We start from the raw sequence: 16,769 nt of genomic DNA on the forward strand, positions 1-16,769 counted from the left end.
CCCTGGAGGCAGCTGATAGGTACCGGCAGGCCAAGCGGAATGCGGCTTTGGTGGTTGCTGAGGCAAAAACTCGGGCGTGGGAGGAGTTTGGGGAGGCCATGGAGAACGACTTTCGGACGGCTTCGAGGAGATTTTGGTCCACCATCCGGCGTCTCAGGAAGGGAAGCAGTGCAGTGTCAACACTGTATATGGTGGGGATGGTGCGCTGCTGACCTCGACTTGGGACGTTGTGGGTCGGTGGGGGGGAGTACTTCGAAGACCTCCTCAATCCCATTAACATGCCTTCCAATGAGGAAAGCAGAGCCTGGGGACTCAGAGGTGGGCTCCCCCATCTCTGGGACTGAGGTCACCGAGGTGGTCAAAAAACTCCTTGGTGGCAGGGCCCCGGGGGGTGGATGAGATACGCCCGGAGTTCCTCAAGGCTCTGGATGTTGTAGGACTGTCTTGGTTGACACGCCTCTGCAACCTCGCATGGACATCAGGGACAGTGCCTCTGGATTGGCAGACTGGGGTGGTGGTCCCCCTCTTTAAGAAGGGGGACCGGAGGGTGTGTTCCAACTATAGAGGGATCACACTCCTCAGCCTCCCTGGAAAAGTTTATTCAGGGGTCCTGGAGAGGAGGGTCCGTCGGATAGTCGAGCCCTCGGATTCAGGAGGAACAGTGTGGTTTTCGTCCTGGTCGCGGAACAGTGGACCAGCTCTATACCCTTAGCAGGGTCCTGGAGGGTGCATGGGAGTTTGCCCAACCAGTCTACATGTGTTTTGTGGACTTGGAAAAGGCATTCGACCGTGTCCCTCGGGGAATCCTGTGGGGGGTACTCCCGAGAGTATGGGGTACCGGCCCCCCTGATAAGGGCTGTTCGGTCCCTGTACGATCGGTGCCAGAGCTTGGTCCGCATTGCCGGCAGTAAGTCGAACCCGTTTCCAGTGAGAGTTGGACTCCGCCAGGGCTGCCCTTTGTCACCGATTCTGTTCATAACTTTTATGGACAGAATTTCTAGGCGCAGCCAGGGTGTTGAGGGGGTCCGGTTTGGTGTGCTCAGGATTGGGTCACTGCTTTTTGCAGATGATGTTGTCCTGTTTGCTTCATCAGGCCGTGATCTTCAGTTCTCTCTGGATCGGTTCGCAGCCGAGTGTGAAGCGGCTGGAATGAGAATCAGCACCTCCAAATCCGAGACCATGGTCCTCAGCCGGAAAAGGGTGGAGTGCCCTCTCAGGGTTGGTAGCGAGATCCTGCTTCAAGTGGAGGAGTTCAAGTATCTCGGGATCTTGTTCACGAGTGAGGGAAGAATGGAGCGTGAGATCGACAGGCGGATCGGTGCGGCATCCGCAGTAATGCGGGCGCTGCATCGGTCTGTCGTGGTGAAAAAGGAGCTGAGCCGCAAGGCGAAGCTCTCAATTTACCAGTCAATCTATGTTCCTACCCTCACCTATGGTCATGAACTATGGGTAGTGACCGAAAGAACGAGATCGCGAATACAAGCGGCTGAAATGAGTTTCCTCCGCAGGGTGTCTGGGCTTTCCCTTAAAGATAGGGTGAGAAGCTCAGTCAGCGGGAGGGGCTCAGAGTAGAGCCGCTGCTCCTCCGCATCGAGAGGAGTCAGATGAGGTGGCTCGGGCATCTGATCAGGATGCCTCCTGGACGCCTCCCTGGTGAGGTTGTTCCCGGGCACGTCCAACCGGGAGGAGGCCCCCCGGGGAAGACCCAGGACACGCTGGAGGGACTATGTCTCTCGACTGGCCTGGGAACGCCTTGGGATTCTCCCGGAAGAGCTAGAAGAAGTGGCCCGGGAGAGGGAAGTCTGGGCATCTCTGCTCAAGCTGCTGCCCCCCGCGACCCGACCTCGGATAAGCGGGAGACAATGGATGGATGGAAGAAGAAGAAGAAAATGACTCAGTCCTGTATATCCAGTATATCTGCATATACATGTATTAAATGGCACTTGCCAATAGCCCCCAAACTATATTTATATATAGTGTGGAAGAATGCCAGCCCGTACCACAGACAGAGACACAGACTCACAATGTCCAAACACACACACTTTTATTTTGCCTTTTCTTCTTCCTTTCCTCCACACAGTACACAAATCACCACAATAATGCTAAGTCATTTTCTTTCCTTTTACTTTCTTCTCTACCTTTTCTTTCTCTTCTCCTGCTGCCTCCACTCCTCTCCCACAAGCTCTGTCCTCTGCCTCCTGACTCCAGCTACCCGAATGGAGTGAAGCAGCCCCTTTTTATGTTGTACCTGGATGTGTTCCAGGCACTCGTTGATGGTCTTCCTGCAACACGTCTTGGTATGGTGGAAGTGCTGCCTGAAGTGCTCCGGAATTGTCCAGGCGCCCCCTGGCGGTGACCATGGGCCCCCACAGGGTTAAGCTTCCAAGCTCTGTTCCTGTGGCCCCAACATCCACCAGGGCAGCTGACCTTTTGTGTTCCAGGGGAGATACTGCTCATCTCCCAGTCCTTCCACTCTCTGTGCATTCCGGCTTGGCATGAGTCCCAGCTGTCTGCCAAAAATGTTATAATATAATCTAAAAAATCTATATAATAATATGCCTAATGCTTTTACCTATGAGACCACCCATTTGTCTTTACAACTGGTTGTAAAATACATGAATCATTAGCAACCACTTTTTATTCACCCTCAATATAAAGCTCCAAAATCTGTAAGATACAAATAGGGTTATAAAAATAAAGAATAAAAATATGCATTACTAAACTGTATTTTGTTATGCAAACAAAATATGTTGAGTCCATACTATCACTTACTCAATGCTTTAAAAGATGCTGATCAATACATGGTTCTGTGCCTCTTCTTATACAATCAAATATGTTTTATATATTCTTTGCAGCCTCGCAGTTAGGAGACCCGGGTTTGCTTCCCGGGTCCTCCGAGTGTGGAGTTTGCATGTTCTCCTCGTGTCTGCGTGGGTTTCCTCTGGGTACTCCAGTTTCCTCCCATAGTCCAAAGACATGCAGGTTAGGTGCATTGGCGATCCTAAATTGTCCCTAGTGTGTGCTTGGTGTGCGGGTGGGTGTGTGTGTGTGTGTGTGTGTGTGTGCGCGCCCTACGGTGGGCTTGTGCCCTGCCCAGGGTTTGTTTCCAGCCTTGCACTCTGTGTTGGCTGGGATTGGCTCCAGCAGACCCCCGTGACCCTGTAGTTAGGATATAGCGGGTTGGGTAATGGATGGATGGATGGATATTTTTTGTAATATTTTTCAGGAAGTTAAATCATGAAACCAATGCATTTTTCAGTCAAGGCATACCACAAGGAAAACCACTTACATTCTAAGAACCAGATATTTTCTATCTAGCATTTCCTTTCTGAAGCTACAATGCAATTTATTTGCCTATGTTAATCTATTGACAAGTAAAGCTTATCTTGGACAGTATAATAATAAGGATGTGCAGTGTCTGTAAGGTTTAAGTGGTAAGTGCCAGAATTTCTAAAGCACAGGATGCCGCTTATATACATTGCCGGTTTTATTTTTTTTTTATTGATGGAAGTAACTTCAAACATGGCACAGTAATAGAAATGATCAATTATACAATGATTTTAGCACACCTCACACTCGGAGCTATAGAAACATAATGAGGAAATAATACTGAAATAAATATAATAAATATATCTTTCAAAGGTGATACACATAATAAAAGGAAGCAGTAAAATATGCTTCATAGTTTCAGGTTTTATAATGCAACACCTCAGTTTGCTGATGGATTTTGGTGAAATGGATTTTGGATTTTGGTGAAATGATTTTGCTAAATTGCTCACCGGATCCTTTAGCAGTATAGCCTTAAAATTGTCACTACTGAGGGTCTGGCACCATATCAAGCAAAATTATTTCAGTAACCAAAAAGTTGTTGTTACAAAGTGTTAGCAGATTGATATCATTATTACATTAACAATTTGTATTCTATATAGGCTTGCAATAAAGATAACTAAACCTCCAGCTGCACATTTGCTATTTATATTGGTTACTGCTGTCAATAGAATGTTTCAGCTCCAGAATCCTGCTCTGCCTTTCTGTTACAGCAGCTATCATCTCATTTATGTGTGCCTTATTTGCATCACAATGTTTTTCATTTAATTAAATACTGCAGCCTTCTGCATAATGATTCAGAAAATCACAGTTAAGTACATGTTTTATTAGAAATGTCTGGAGGTGGTTCTGTGTAAAGAGACTTGAATGGATTCCCTTCCTGTTACACTTTTTCTTTTTTTTTTTTTCTTTTTTTTTGATAGAACTTATTTTGATCTTAAAATGTTGCATGCTGTTAAACTGCCTATGGCCTGTGACTTATCTGTATGATTTATTTGCACAGATACCAACTTAAAAAGAGGAGAAAAAATATTCTGCCTAAAGGTAACAGGGCTTTTGTGTCATCAGGACTTTAAATTCAAACAATTTAACAAAGGGTGAACAGTTTATGTCAATGTATTTATTTCAGCGAGAGCTTTGATTTTGTGCACTTCAAAATAATATTAGCCGTTTATTTCACAATAGAATGTTTTTCTTATTTGCTTTAATAATTAGGGACAAAAATACATTACTTCTAATACAAAAAGTACCTAGAAATTTTACTTTCTAGTATAATGTTTGAACTGTAATCTTATTTTATGATAATGTTTCCTCTCTCTCTTATTAAGAGTTCCGTTTCTTAATATTAATTGGGTACATTTCTAATACGCTGACACAGATCTAGAAGCAGCATACATCACTCACAATTTTATATCTTCTGCTTTTGAAAACTCAGTTTAGAAAAAAAATCTTTAAAAATTGTTCTAAGTAAGGAAGTGAAGGAATTTGTCATTGTTAATACTGAACTTTTAATTCCACTACAAAGATTCATTTTATTATCAGCAGAAATCAGAAAACAAAAACATAATGCAGAGCAGCCATTAACAAAAAAAGCCCACTACATTTCTACAGAAAACGTTTTACACTTTCACACAATCAGATGATTCTTTTTATAGTGTCATTTTAGTTAGCATATTGTACATAACCTGCATTATAAAATGCATGGTATCACATTTTGACATTTTCAAATATAAGACAATTGTCAATCTTTGTTCTAAACATCCTACTGTAGTTCATTGTTATATGTGAGCTGTAGCCTACCCTGATAGCATCTGGATTAATTTAGGAAATAGTGTTGAATAGGGGCCACACTGAAGCACATATTCAACCTAGCACATAATTCTTAAGCACATATTCAACCTAGTACAGAATTCCCAAAGAAAACAATGGCAGAAATGGGTGTAAATACTACTGCTGCTATTAATAATAAAATAACCCTTGCTCCCATATTGGCTAGGCAGCAGTTTGAATCACAGTGTCACCATCCTATACTATTGATCACAATTCAGTTCAATTAAGTTCCTTTTATTCTGTTATAGATGCTTCTTATTGGAATAGTCCAGTACACTCAATTAGTCTGTAAAATCGATATTGTATCAACAAATAAGCTGTTAAACTCTTTAAGGTTGGTTCAGAATTGCAGTTGTCAATGAAGTAAATAAAAAAAACTTCCACTTGATGCATGTTTTGATAACACTAATATTTTGACTGTCAGTGTTGCACAGTTCAAGCAGTTGTACATGATTATGTGATGGTAATATGATGGCTTGGTATTGGTTTGATGATACCATATCATATACTGCTACTGTCATTTTCCTGCTCACTGTGATGTCCCGTTCCACAGGTAGAAGATGTGAAAACATTTTGGTGAAAGTGTTACTGCAATACAAAGAAGAGACAGGGAATTGGTGAGAATTCGTAACAGAAGCAGGCACTCATCATGTTTACCATATTTATACTTCTGGCAAATCATAAGGCAGCAACCAATAAGAGCTATGGATTATTTCTTGTACTTCCTGAGAATGGAATATACTCTTAATCCTGCTAAAAACATATTCTTTGGGAATGATAAGAAGGCCTATATCTTGTTATCAAGCTGTATGCGCTTATGTATTTACTGTTTAATGTTTAAAAAACAATAGGTAAAAAGCACATTATTGGCTTCTCTGAATGAGTTCTTAACTTGCAGAGGAAACACATTCTTGTATATGTTTTTGACATATAAGTAAACTTGTTACAATTTTTGTTAAGGTCATTTCCAATCAGGATGTTTCAGAGGGATCCGATGATTGCAGAAGCCATTATGATAAGCTTATTAAAGTGCTTACAGTGTTTGAGCTACTGCATCCTAACTGAAACTTGTAATGTGTCATTATAATCCTAGGAATTGTTTGGCTTTCTGTAGACTGGACTGAATTTAGGACAAAATTACATTTTAATTTTCTGGCATTACATGATCTCGGCTGTTAGTCTTCCTGGGCCATACTACACATATGCTCAATTATAAATTAAATTGTGTTTTCAGTGTTGCTAAATTCCATTACATTTCCACAAAAAAATTACCTTCAATATTTATTGTTTTTACAGCTGGATTCTCAGTCACTTTGTCTAGAACAAGACATGTTCTAGATAAAATGACCTTCACAACATGTGTCCAGCTTGCTACTATGTTTCTGCTAAAATAATTCCCTAAATAAACCATTAACGAAATGTACTAGAAGAATAACTCTCACACTAACCTTTGCTTAAATAGGGGAGAAAAAAAACCAAACACACAGTCACTGAGAAACTCAGAAAAATTGTGTAATTTATGGAAGTTTCCAATTAGTATGCATCTGCAATACTCCATCATACTGTATAAAATAAGGTCCATAACATTATTCTAAATTAAACAATGTAATTATGACATGGGGTTATAAAGCTAGTGAGCCTCTAAAATGACAACTACATCTTTTTTTCAGCTTCTCTTGTGAGGTAATTGTGTTTTGCTTCTGAATATACTGTCATAGTAAACAAATCTTGCAACAAAGAAAGTGTCAGAATGAATATGTCTTGACAAAATTCAGCTCAATGCATGTCATGTAAATAAGCTATTATCATCCAATACTTTTTTTGCCCAACTGTCTTCTAAAATAAAATAAAAATATATATTCCTAGAAATAGTATAGTTGTTTGACTGTGCACAAATTACTCTTTTCTGAATCTAGGTATTTGATATGCTGTAATGTTAAGATAACGTATTAAAGGTAAATAAAACCTTGTGGGCTGTTCTTTCTCTGTTTCAAAACTTGACCTAAGGCTTTCTTTAATATATACCATATTAGCATTGACATTTAACCATTTTACAAGACAATACAAGATATTAAGGACTAAAGTTTCTTAATATTATTTTTTCATTATTTTCCAAAGCCAAAAAAAGGCTTTTATCAAATGTTGTCACAGTGCTTACTGCTAGAGCACATTGGGTAATGTTGGGAAAAAGATCTCTCTATTAAAATTTCAAGCAATGGGTGAATTCAATAATTAGCAACATTCATTCATCTTTAAATTGTACAAAAGATGCTTTATTCAGCTGAAAATCATATGCTGGATGCACTAAAATATACCAGGGATTGGATTGGAGTTTTTAATGATGATGTTTTAATGATTTTAGCTCCAGCCATATTCAAAAATATGTTTTGGAACTGTTCAAAATTAAAGTCCTTTTAGGAAAAGATTTTTTCTTATACGAGGATTTGCAGTGATCATAAATCTTACAGCATCTTATAACAGTCATTGGAGTTATTTTAGATGACCTGAGTCTATCTGGCAATTAACTGACATTGTTCACTACACTGTATTATTACCACATCCATTAATTCTACTCAAATGGAAGCATCCTGCTGCACCTTTCATAACACAGTGGGAACACGATAAATTATCTAAAACTAGTAAAAATATAATGTTCTTTGTGTGGAATTGTGCAAAACTTCTTTGAAATTTGGTCATATTCCATTAATATTCTAAAATAAGCTTGCTGAGCTCCTACCTGTGTCTCTACTAAACTCCTATTGTTGTAATTAATATTAGGCTGTATAAGACGTAGGGTCTTGTTTTTATTAATTCAAAGTTCTGAGTGAGTGTGTTTTTTTTTTAATATATATTTTTTTATCTTCTTATACGCTACCGTGGCTGTCCGTTTGTCTGTCCAGGATTTAAAATCACTGGTAGCTTGCAAACTGTTTGACCTATTGACCTGAAATTTGGTACACACATACTATGTGACGTCTATTATCCACTTCCGGGGTGATGATTGACCTCCAAGGTTATTCCTCTTTTTATTTTTATTTTATTTTATTGTAGAATCAACTCTCGGCAGCAGCCAGCAGGGCGGCTGTGCAGCACATGTGTACGGGTGCCGTTCTCATCCCTACCACCTTCGCCATCACTTCCCCTACCTCTTCATATCTTAAATCATTCTTGAGGCAGATTGAAGACTTAAGTGCCAGCTTAAGTGAAAAATTAAAGAAAACGTACTAACTAATTGCAACACAAACACTGACTTAATCAGTTTTAACACAAAGATGCCGATGAAAGAAGAAAAGAAGCAGGCCGCTAGGGTGGAGTAAGGAAGAGCTGCACAGGAAGCAGCAAGGGCATCGACCTCTGTGGAAATGAATGGTAAACGTACAGAGAAAGAGTATGAAAACTATGAATGCTCAAGTCAAGTGTATTCACTGCACGTTACTGTGCAGTCCGCTGTTACTGGTGTAGTTTATAATTGCAAATCTTAATGGTTTCTGTTATGTATGGTATCAGTAGTGCTTCTGATTAAACACATTTTTTTTTTATCTTGTAATTTTGTTAGGCTGAATCTTGTTTCATTGTCATATTATAAAACATCTTCTGTAAGGCATAATTTTGGCACAAATAAATCTATGACACAGTAAAATCAAAGCATCCTGAACTAAGTGTCATAGGCTGTTTTCTTGGGGAGTACTGTGCAGAACAACAGATTTTTTTCAAAAGTATTTGTGCATTCTTTATTTGAGTGATCATATATAAAATTGGAATCAATTTACTTGTTTGCCCCATTCTGTCAGCTATCATTGTGCCAAGTTTAGATGCCATGTCCTATAGCATTGTAAAGTTATGCTATGGCACTGTTTGGAAACACTGTGCCCATTTACTGTGGTTTCTTGAAACTAAATAATTTCTTAAAACAGTTTTTTTTTTTTTAGAAAATAAATATACATACAGTATACATACAAACATTTTATATCTCTCTGAAGCAACAAGTACACCATTTGTAACTATGTATGTATAATTATGAAATCATCTAAATCTTTACTTTCAAAATTATTTTCCAGGCCAGTCCTTGAAACAATTTCTCTTTACCATAAGATATTGTGAAACCTAACATTTTGTGAAACAGATTGGGGTTTTTGTGCTATAATTCACCCACCTGCATTCTGTTGCAATTGCCCCACTAAGGTTTATTTATTTAGTTGTTGTTGCTTTTTTCTTGCATTTCACATATGAATTAAACTAAGTACATGCCTTTATTTTTATACCAGCTTCTTCTAGTGCTGGGTTACAGGGATACCTTTGCTGGTAGCCCTGGATATAGGATGTGAAACAGACAGCCCTGAGAACAGAACTAGTCATAGAGACACATAAATCTAGAAGGAGGCTTTTTCAAGCTCATGACCACATGAGACTTGTTTTTCCCAGTGACACCACCGAAGGGATTGACACAGCCTTGCAAGACTTTTTATCCCATTTCTCATCGCTCTCCCTTCAACTTCCTTGACACCCAAAGGCAGCTCCTTTTCAATTTTATTTCCCTTTTGTAAGTATGCTTGTTTATCTGTTACCAGGAGGGGGCGCAGGATTAGAAATGGGATTAAAAAATATTGCATGACACAGTTGATTCCTTTAAGGGGAGGGGGGTTCTGACTTAGGTGGATTGTACCATGAACAAGTCACAAGCTCAAAGGTGGGATATTTGATAATAGCAGATTAACTCAGCAGTAACTTACAGCTTGTCTCAGAGTATTCTTGTATACATTGCATATTTTAATAGTGAAAGAGAGCAAAAAGCATGAAAACTTATGAATTGTTTGGAAAAATAATGTAATATATTTAAAAAATATAATTATTGCTTTTGAGTGAGTTTGAAATATGAATCTTGGAATTGCAGGGTTGACATGATTTGGAATTCTAACATTCTTCACTATGGAATTGCTAAAGATGAACACTTTATTTTAAGCCTCAGTCTTGGTTCTTTGCCCAAGTTATTCAATTTAGTGGTGAGAGGCTATGTTTGGTCTAACTGTCACCCAGTCGGATTGTTTTGGCTACTCACTAACTAGAGGAGTGCCTGATTGCCACTTGAAGGTAAGGCGAATTAAACAGACAATGTATCTGATGCACAGTTCTGAAAGACCCAAAGAACCAATGAACTTGTGCTGTGAATTAATAAATAATTGATTTGTTTGGGATGAGTTCAACTACCCACTCCTGAAGAACCTCACTGGCATCTCAGGAGAAGTAGATCCATTTAAAGTAAAATGATTTGTTGATTGGTAAACAGGTTTAAACAAAAACTTGCAGCCACTTAGGGTCCCTCAGGTTTGAGAACCACTGCATTAGAAATACTATAGACCTTGCAGCACACCTAGATCAACTGGAGAGAACATATCTCTTACTTTGCCTGGAGTCATGTTGCTGACAATAGGGCAACCTGGATTGTTCATTTCAGAATTTTACCACTGTAATATTTGCCAAACAAGCTGATCAAAATAAAATATTTCACCTTTATTGGAAAATACTAGCTATTGCTTTTACTTTTATTATTACAACTTATAATTATAGTGACATTTGATAGGTTGATATTGTGACAAGAAAAGAGAACAACTGAAAAATGAAAAGATGGAAAGGTTGCTCTAATTGCCATTTTGTTTTTAATATCGGTCTTATGTTTTCCTTAGTATGGATTTACAACTTTTCCAATTAAACTTTGTGGACCACTGTTTTATGCTACTGTTTATTCTTTTTTCAAGCAAACTGCTAACATAGAATTGCTGCCTTGGGAGGCTCATAGCCTTAGACTAACAGACTGAAGAACAGAGAAGAAAAAACTCTTTGGAAACCATGGTGTTTGCATAATGTAAAAATCATGCAGTTGTCAGCCATGTAATTAGCCAGCATTTCTTATGGCATTCCAAAAACTAAAGGGGAAAATACAAGAAATTACTTTTAAAGTGATGTCCCATAGCTAGAAAAGGTGGTTTGTATACTTAGAATGGTGTAATAGCCTTGTCATTTCATTAACATTGGAATGTGTCATAAAAGGAACTGAATTCAATACATTAAAAACTCTTACTATGTCTGCTTTTTTGTGTTGATCATTCCTAGCAAACTAATTGAAGCGGTAATAGTGTATTGCATTTATTTATTAAAAAAATCTAGAATCACTTTTGGAAACTCTCGGGATAAATCTGCTATATTTAGAAGTAGTAAGTCATACCGCCAGACATTGTGAATGTAATGGCATTGAACTCTAAAATGGCATGGTTTTCTTCTCAATTAGCCATCCTGACTCAGTTTGTGAACCTGACCTATTGGCTTGATCTGCCTTGGCTCCAGTTGTTAAAGGTATGTTAACAGTTCTGCTTGTATTCTGATCTTATAGGTCTCTTTGGATGAAGGCGTCAGCCAAATAAACAATAGTACAAGTAATCAAATGCTTGAAATAGAACCTGCTGATTAAAGAAACTCTCATTTCATTAAAATGTTCTAAGCAACATAATTTTATCAGTGCATAGAATGACAGGTGACAATGTAAGTTATTTTTGCTTCTGCTCTGCTAATATTTAATGTGATGTAAATTACCTTTGTTGTCTTGATTACAAGTCACTTATGACTGTATGTTGTTGTTTCTTTGACTTTGATTTAAGGTTTGATGAACAGCAATGTTATTGACAGGTCTCATTGCAAGTTATCTAAATATGTAATAAGTAAAACCTGTCATTTTGTCTTTATTAGTATGTCATTGATGACAAAAAAGCGAGGCAGAATGAGTTGCATTCTTCACAAGTTATGTATTTCTGTTCACTGCTTACTGAAGATGTCAATTATAAAACAAACCTAACACAGGCAAACAGTTGCCAATTAACATCATTTGCACAGTATTCCACACTTCTATAAAAACTGAATATTTTTACTGCAAACTTTGACACTCTTCCTGCTGACTTTGCCAAACTGCATGTAAACTGGCTTACAATGAAACTACGGCTGTTACACAGCTTTGCTTGGGAAATTTAGCAAGACAGTGGACCTCAGATATAGTGTTGTCAGTTAACTGAGTATATCAGAAGCACTTAATAAATAACTAAAGTAAATAACCCAAGTGGCTGGACCAGGCCAAGGTGGATGCCCAAACACATCAAACACATTTAACCATTAGTCAAAATATAACACAAGTAAACACAAAATGCAGTTTGTAAATGGTGGTTTTTATTATTTAGGGAGAAAAAAAAATCCAAAACCTACATGGCCCTGTGTGAAAAAGTAATTGCCCCCTGAACCTAATAACTGGTTGGGCCACCCTTAGCAGCAATAACTGCAATCAAGCGTTTGCGATAACTTGCAATGAGTCTTTTACAGCGCTCTGGAGGAATTTTGGCCCACTCATCTTTGCAAAATTGTTGTAATTCAGCTTTATTTGAGGGTTTTCTAGCATGAACCGCCTCTTTTAAGGTCATGCCATAGCATCTCAATTGGATTCAGGTCAGGACTTTGACTAGGCCAGTCCAAAGTCTTCATTTTGTTTTTCCTTCAGCCATTCAGAGGTGGATTTGCTGGTGTGTTTTGGGTCATTGTCCTGTTGCAGCACCCCAAGATCGCTTCAGCTTGAGTTGACGAAACAGATGGCCGGACATTCTCCTTCAGGATTTTTTGGTAGACAGTAGAATTCATGGTTCCATCTATCACAGCAAGCCTTCCAGGTCCTGAAGCAGCAAAACAACCCCCAGACCATCACACTATCACCACCATATTTTACTGTTGGTATGATGTTCTTTTTCTGAAATGCTGTGTTCCTTTTACGCCAGATGTAACGGGGACATTTGCCTTCCAAAAAGTTCAACTTTTGTCTCATCAGTCCACAAGGTATTTTCCCAAAAGTCTTGGCAATCATTGAGATGTTTCTTAGCAAAATTGAGACGAGCCCCTAATGTTCTTTTTGCTTAACAGTGGTTTGCGTCTTGGAAATCTGCCATGCAGGCCGTTTTTGCCCCAGTCTCTTTCTTATGGTGGAGTCGTGAACACTGACTTTAATTGAGGCAAGTGAGGCCTGCAGTTCTTTAGACATTGTCCTGGGGTCTTTGTGACCTCTCGGATGAGTCGTCTCTGCGCTCTTGGGGTAATTTTGGTCGGCCCGGCCACTCCTGGGAAGGTTCACCACTGTTCCATGTTTTTGCCATTTTGTGGATAATGGCTCTCACTGTGGTTCGCTGGAATCCCAAAGCTTTAGAAATGGCTTTATAACCTTTCCCCAGACTGATAGATCTCAATTACTTTTGTTCTCATTTGTTCCTGAATTTCTTTGGATCTTGGCATGATGTCTAGCTTTTGAGGTGCTTTTGGTCTACTTCTCTGTGTCAGGCAGCTCCTATTTAAGTGATTTCTTGATTGAAACAGGTGTGGCAGTAATCAGGCCAGGGGGTGGCTACGGAAATTGAACTCAGGTGTGATACACCACGTTAGGTTATTTTTTAACAAGGGGGCAATTACCTTTTCACACAGGGCCATGTAGGTTTGGATTTTTTTTTTTCTCCCTAAATAATAAAAACCATCATTTAAAAACTGCATTTTTGTGTTTACTTGTGTTATATTTGACTAATGGTTAAATGTGTTTGATGATCAGAAACATTTTGTGTGACAAACATGCAAAAGAATAAGAAATCAGAAGGGGGCAAATAGTTGTTTCACACCACTGTATATCACTTGAGTATATGACTTGCAGAAATGTTCAGATAATTCTGCACTTATGTGGTATATTGATAAAGGGGTTGAGACAGAGAGTGAGGTGGAGAAGTTTGTTTCTTGGTCCAAAGGGACTTGTCTGCATCTTAATAGCAGCAAAACCAAGGAAATGGTTATTGACTTTCATCTCACCATAGAGCCTCCATGTCCAGCCACTATTCAATATATATATATATATATATATATAGGGCGGAGCAGGCTCTTTTTCCTTAGGAGACTGTGTTCCTTTAAACTGGGAAGTGACATCCTTCACATCTCAGTGCAGTATTCTATGCTGTTGGTTGCTGGGCTGGGAAAATATCTTCAAGAGAGGCCCATAAATCAACAGGCTAATTAAAAGGGCAAGCTCAGTTATGAGACACACTCTGGACCCACCTGGAGGTGATAGTAAAAGAGAGAATTAAAACAAAACTGAGTGCCATTTTAAATAATGCTGCACATGCTCTTTTTGACACAATAACACTGAGTACTTTCCAGAAACAAATTATTCAGCAGAAATGTGTCAAGAAACACACTAGGGGCTCCTTTATAACAGCAGCAATACATCTGTATAATGCCTCACTGTGACTATGACAGCCAAGTCAAAACCTTTCTTTTCTTTCTTTTTAAATTTTATTGCTTTATAGTCACTCTGGTGCGTGTTCAGACCAAAGTGTGTGTGTGTGTATGTGTGTATATTTATTTACTTATCTATCTATCTATTTATTATTTATTTATTTAAAGATCTTCTGTAAAAAGCCAAATTTCCACCTGGGGACAAATTATCTATCTATGTATTTACTTTACATATCTACATTATCATTATTAGATGTTTATGATTTTATTTGTTTACATTATGAGGTTTCTAAACTCTTTTGGAACTCCCCAACCAACAGGACAACACGCAGAGGAGCATCCTGAAGTGCTATTGCCGCGTCTGTGGAAGACAGTTTATCTGTCGCTGGGGCTACCACAGGCTCGCCGCGAAAGCAAATCCGAGCCGACTACAGTCGAAATAAAAGCTCCTGTCATCAATGGGTGATGCGAGGAACATTATAAATACAGGGAACAGTATTACTTGGCCATTAACATGGCCACGACCGTGCCTGATTACTGTGTCTGTGTATAGGAAAGTGGTAAATCCCGCTACAATAAATAACCATGCTGTTCCTGTTTAAAAAGCTGATTTTGCTAAAGTACTGAGACTCTGCCTCGTGTTTTGGGGTGCAAGACAGGGACTCAAATGTCAAATGGTACCAGGAATGGAGTCCTTGAACTGATGGATCCCCAAGATGAGGCTTCATTGGCCGCCCCTATCCTGGTGCGGCCACAAGATGTGCTGCCGAAGATGGCTCCCTCAGACAACCCTGAGTGTTTCCTTTTCTGCTTTGAAAGTATGGCAACATTGATGCACTGGGACTTGGGAGCCTGAACAGCTATTTTGGCCCCGTTTTTAACTGGAGAAGCCCTCCAAGCCATACAGAAAGGCTCAATGATTATGGCTGCCTGAATCAACAGATCCTCCTCCACACAGCTGTGAGCCCTTTGGTTAAGGGGTGCCAGTTTCAGCTGTGGCATATTGATCCAGATCACCCTGTACAAGGACAGATCCAAAGCTTAGTGGACCTGATTCAAAGCTGGATCCGTGGAGATACTTTCGAGCGCATTGTGAAGAAGCTTGCTATTGATTCAGTCTTGTCAGGGATAGATGAGAGCCTTTGTGATGAAATGCTACGGAGCGACGTCCACTCGCTGCTGGATCTGACTCGCAGACAAGAGGGTGTACAAGCCATCTGGAAACAACAGGGCTGCCCAGGTTTCACCCCGATTACGATCCAGCCAGCACAGACTTTCAGGGTCACCAGCGGCATGAGTATAAGACACCATAGTGTGAACATCATACTGCAGACTAAACGTAAGTGCTTTCGCTGTGATCAATATATAAGAAGTGTCCCCTTCCACCTGTGCAAACAATGGCTATTGGTCTGGCCCAGATATGTGACTCACAAGTTTCCCCAAAAGATGTTAAATAAAGACAGTTTTAAGGCCTCTGGTAGCAACATCTGCATAATCTTCTGTGACTTGCTTCAGCAGACCCTTTATAAGACCACAGACAAAGTAAACATCTGCTGCATCCATGGGGACATTAAAACATACAAAACTATATTGCTCCCTCTGAAATTTAAAGTGAAGAACTTTAAGGTTTGGACTGACATATCAGACACCTCACCCTGGCCACTCCTAATAGGAAAAAAGAATGCCTTCTTCCCACGGGTCTTGGCCACCTGCAGAGGGCCTACCCCTGTAGTGGATAGAGAGGGGCTTGCCGCAGACAATGTCTGTCAAGGAAACAAGTTAAAAATTGAACAGGAGTTGTCCAGCGAGCTGGGGGACTAATCCTCATGTGAAGACCCGGGACAGCTTTTTTTCCACACCGTTTCACACACCAACAGCCTACACAGACCGGACACTCCATACGGACCCAGACGAAAATGAAATAGTAGTGGGAGGTGAGTGCGATGCTGAATCGGACACAGTAGCAGTGGGAGACGAGTGCAATTCTGTATCAAACACAGAGGAAGCAGAGACTGCCATCCAGGCGGAGTTTGCTCACCTACAACGAGCCAATAACAGCTTGGATTTTGCATTCAGACAAGCCCACGTTGCAAATGACTCTTACTATATTGAGAGAGATAACCCGAAATTTTAAACACCACATTTTTTACTTAAGGATGGTTTTTGGATGGTCTGATTGCATGGGTGATGGATGTATCGAGCAGTTGGTAGTACCAAGTGAGCGTAGGGAGAAGGTTTTAAAAATTGCTCACAGTCACGTTTTGTGGGGTCACCTTGGCACAGAAAAGACAAGGGAACACATTTCAAAAGCTTTTATT

This window comes from Erpetoichthys calabaricus, chromosome 4, assembly GCF_900747795.2.
Source record: "Erpetoichthys calabaricus chromosome 4, fErpCal1.3, whole genome shotgun sequence".
NCBI classification, from domain to species: Eukaryota; Metazoa; Chordata; class Cladistia; order Polypteriformes; family Polypteridae; genus Erpetoichthys; species Erpetoichthys calabaricus.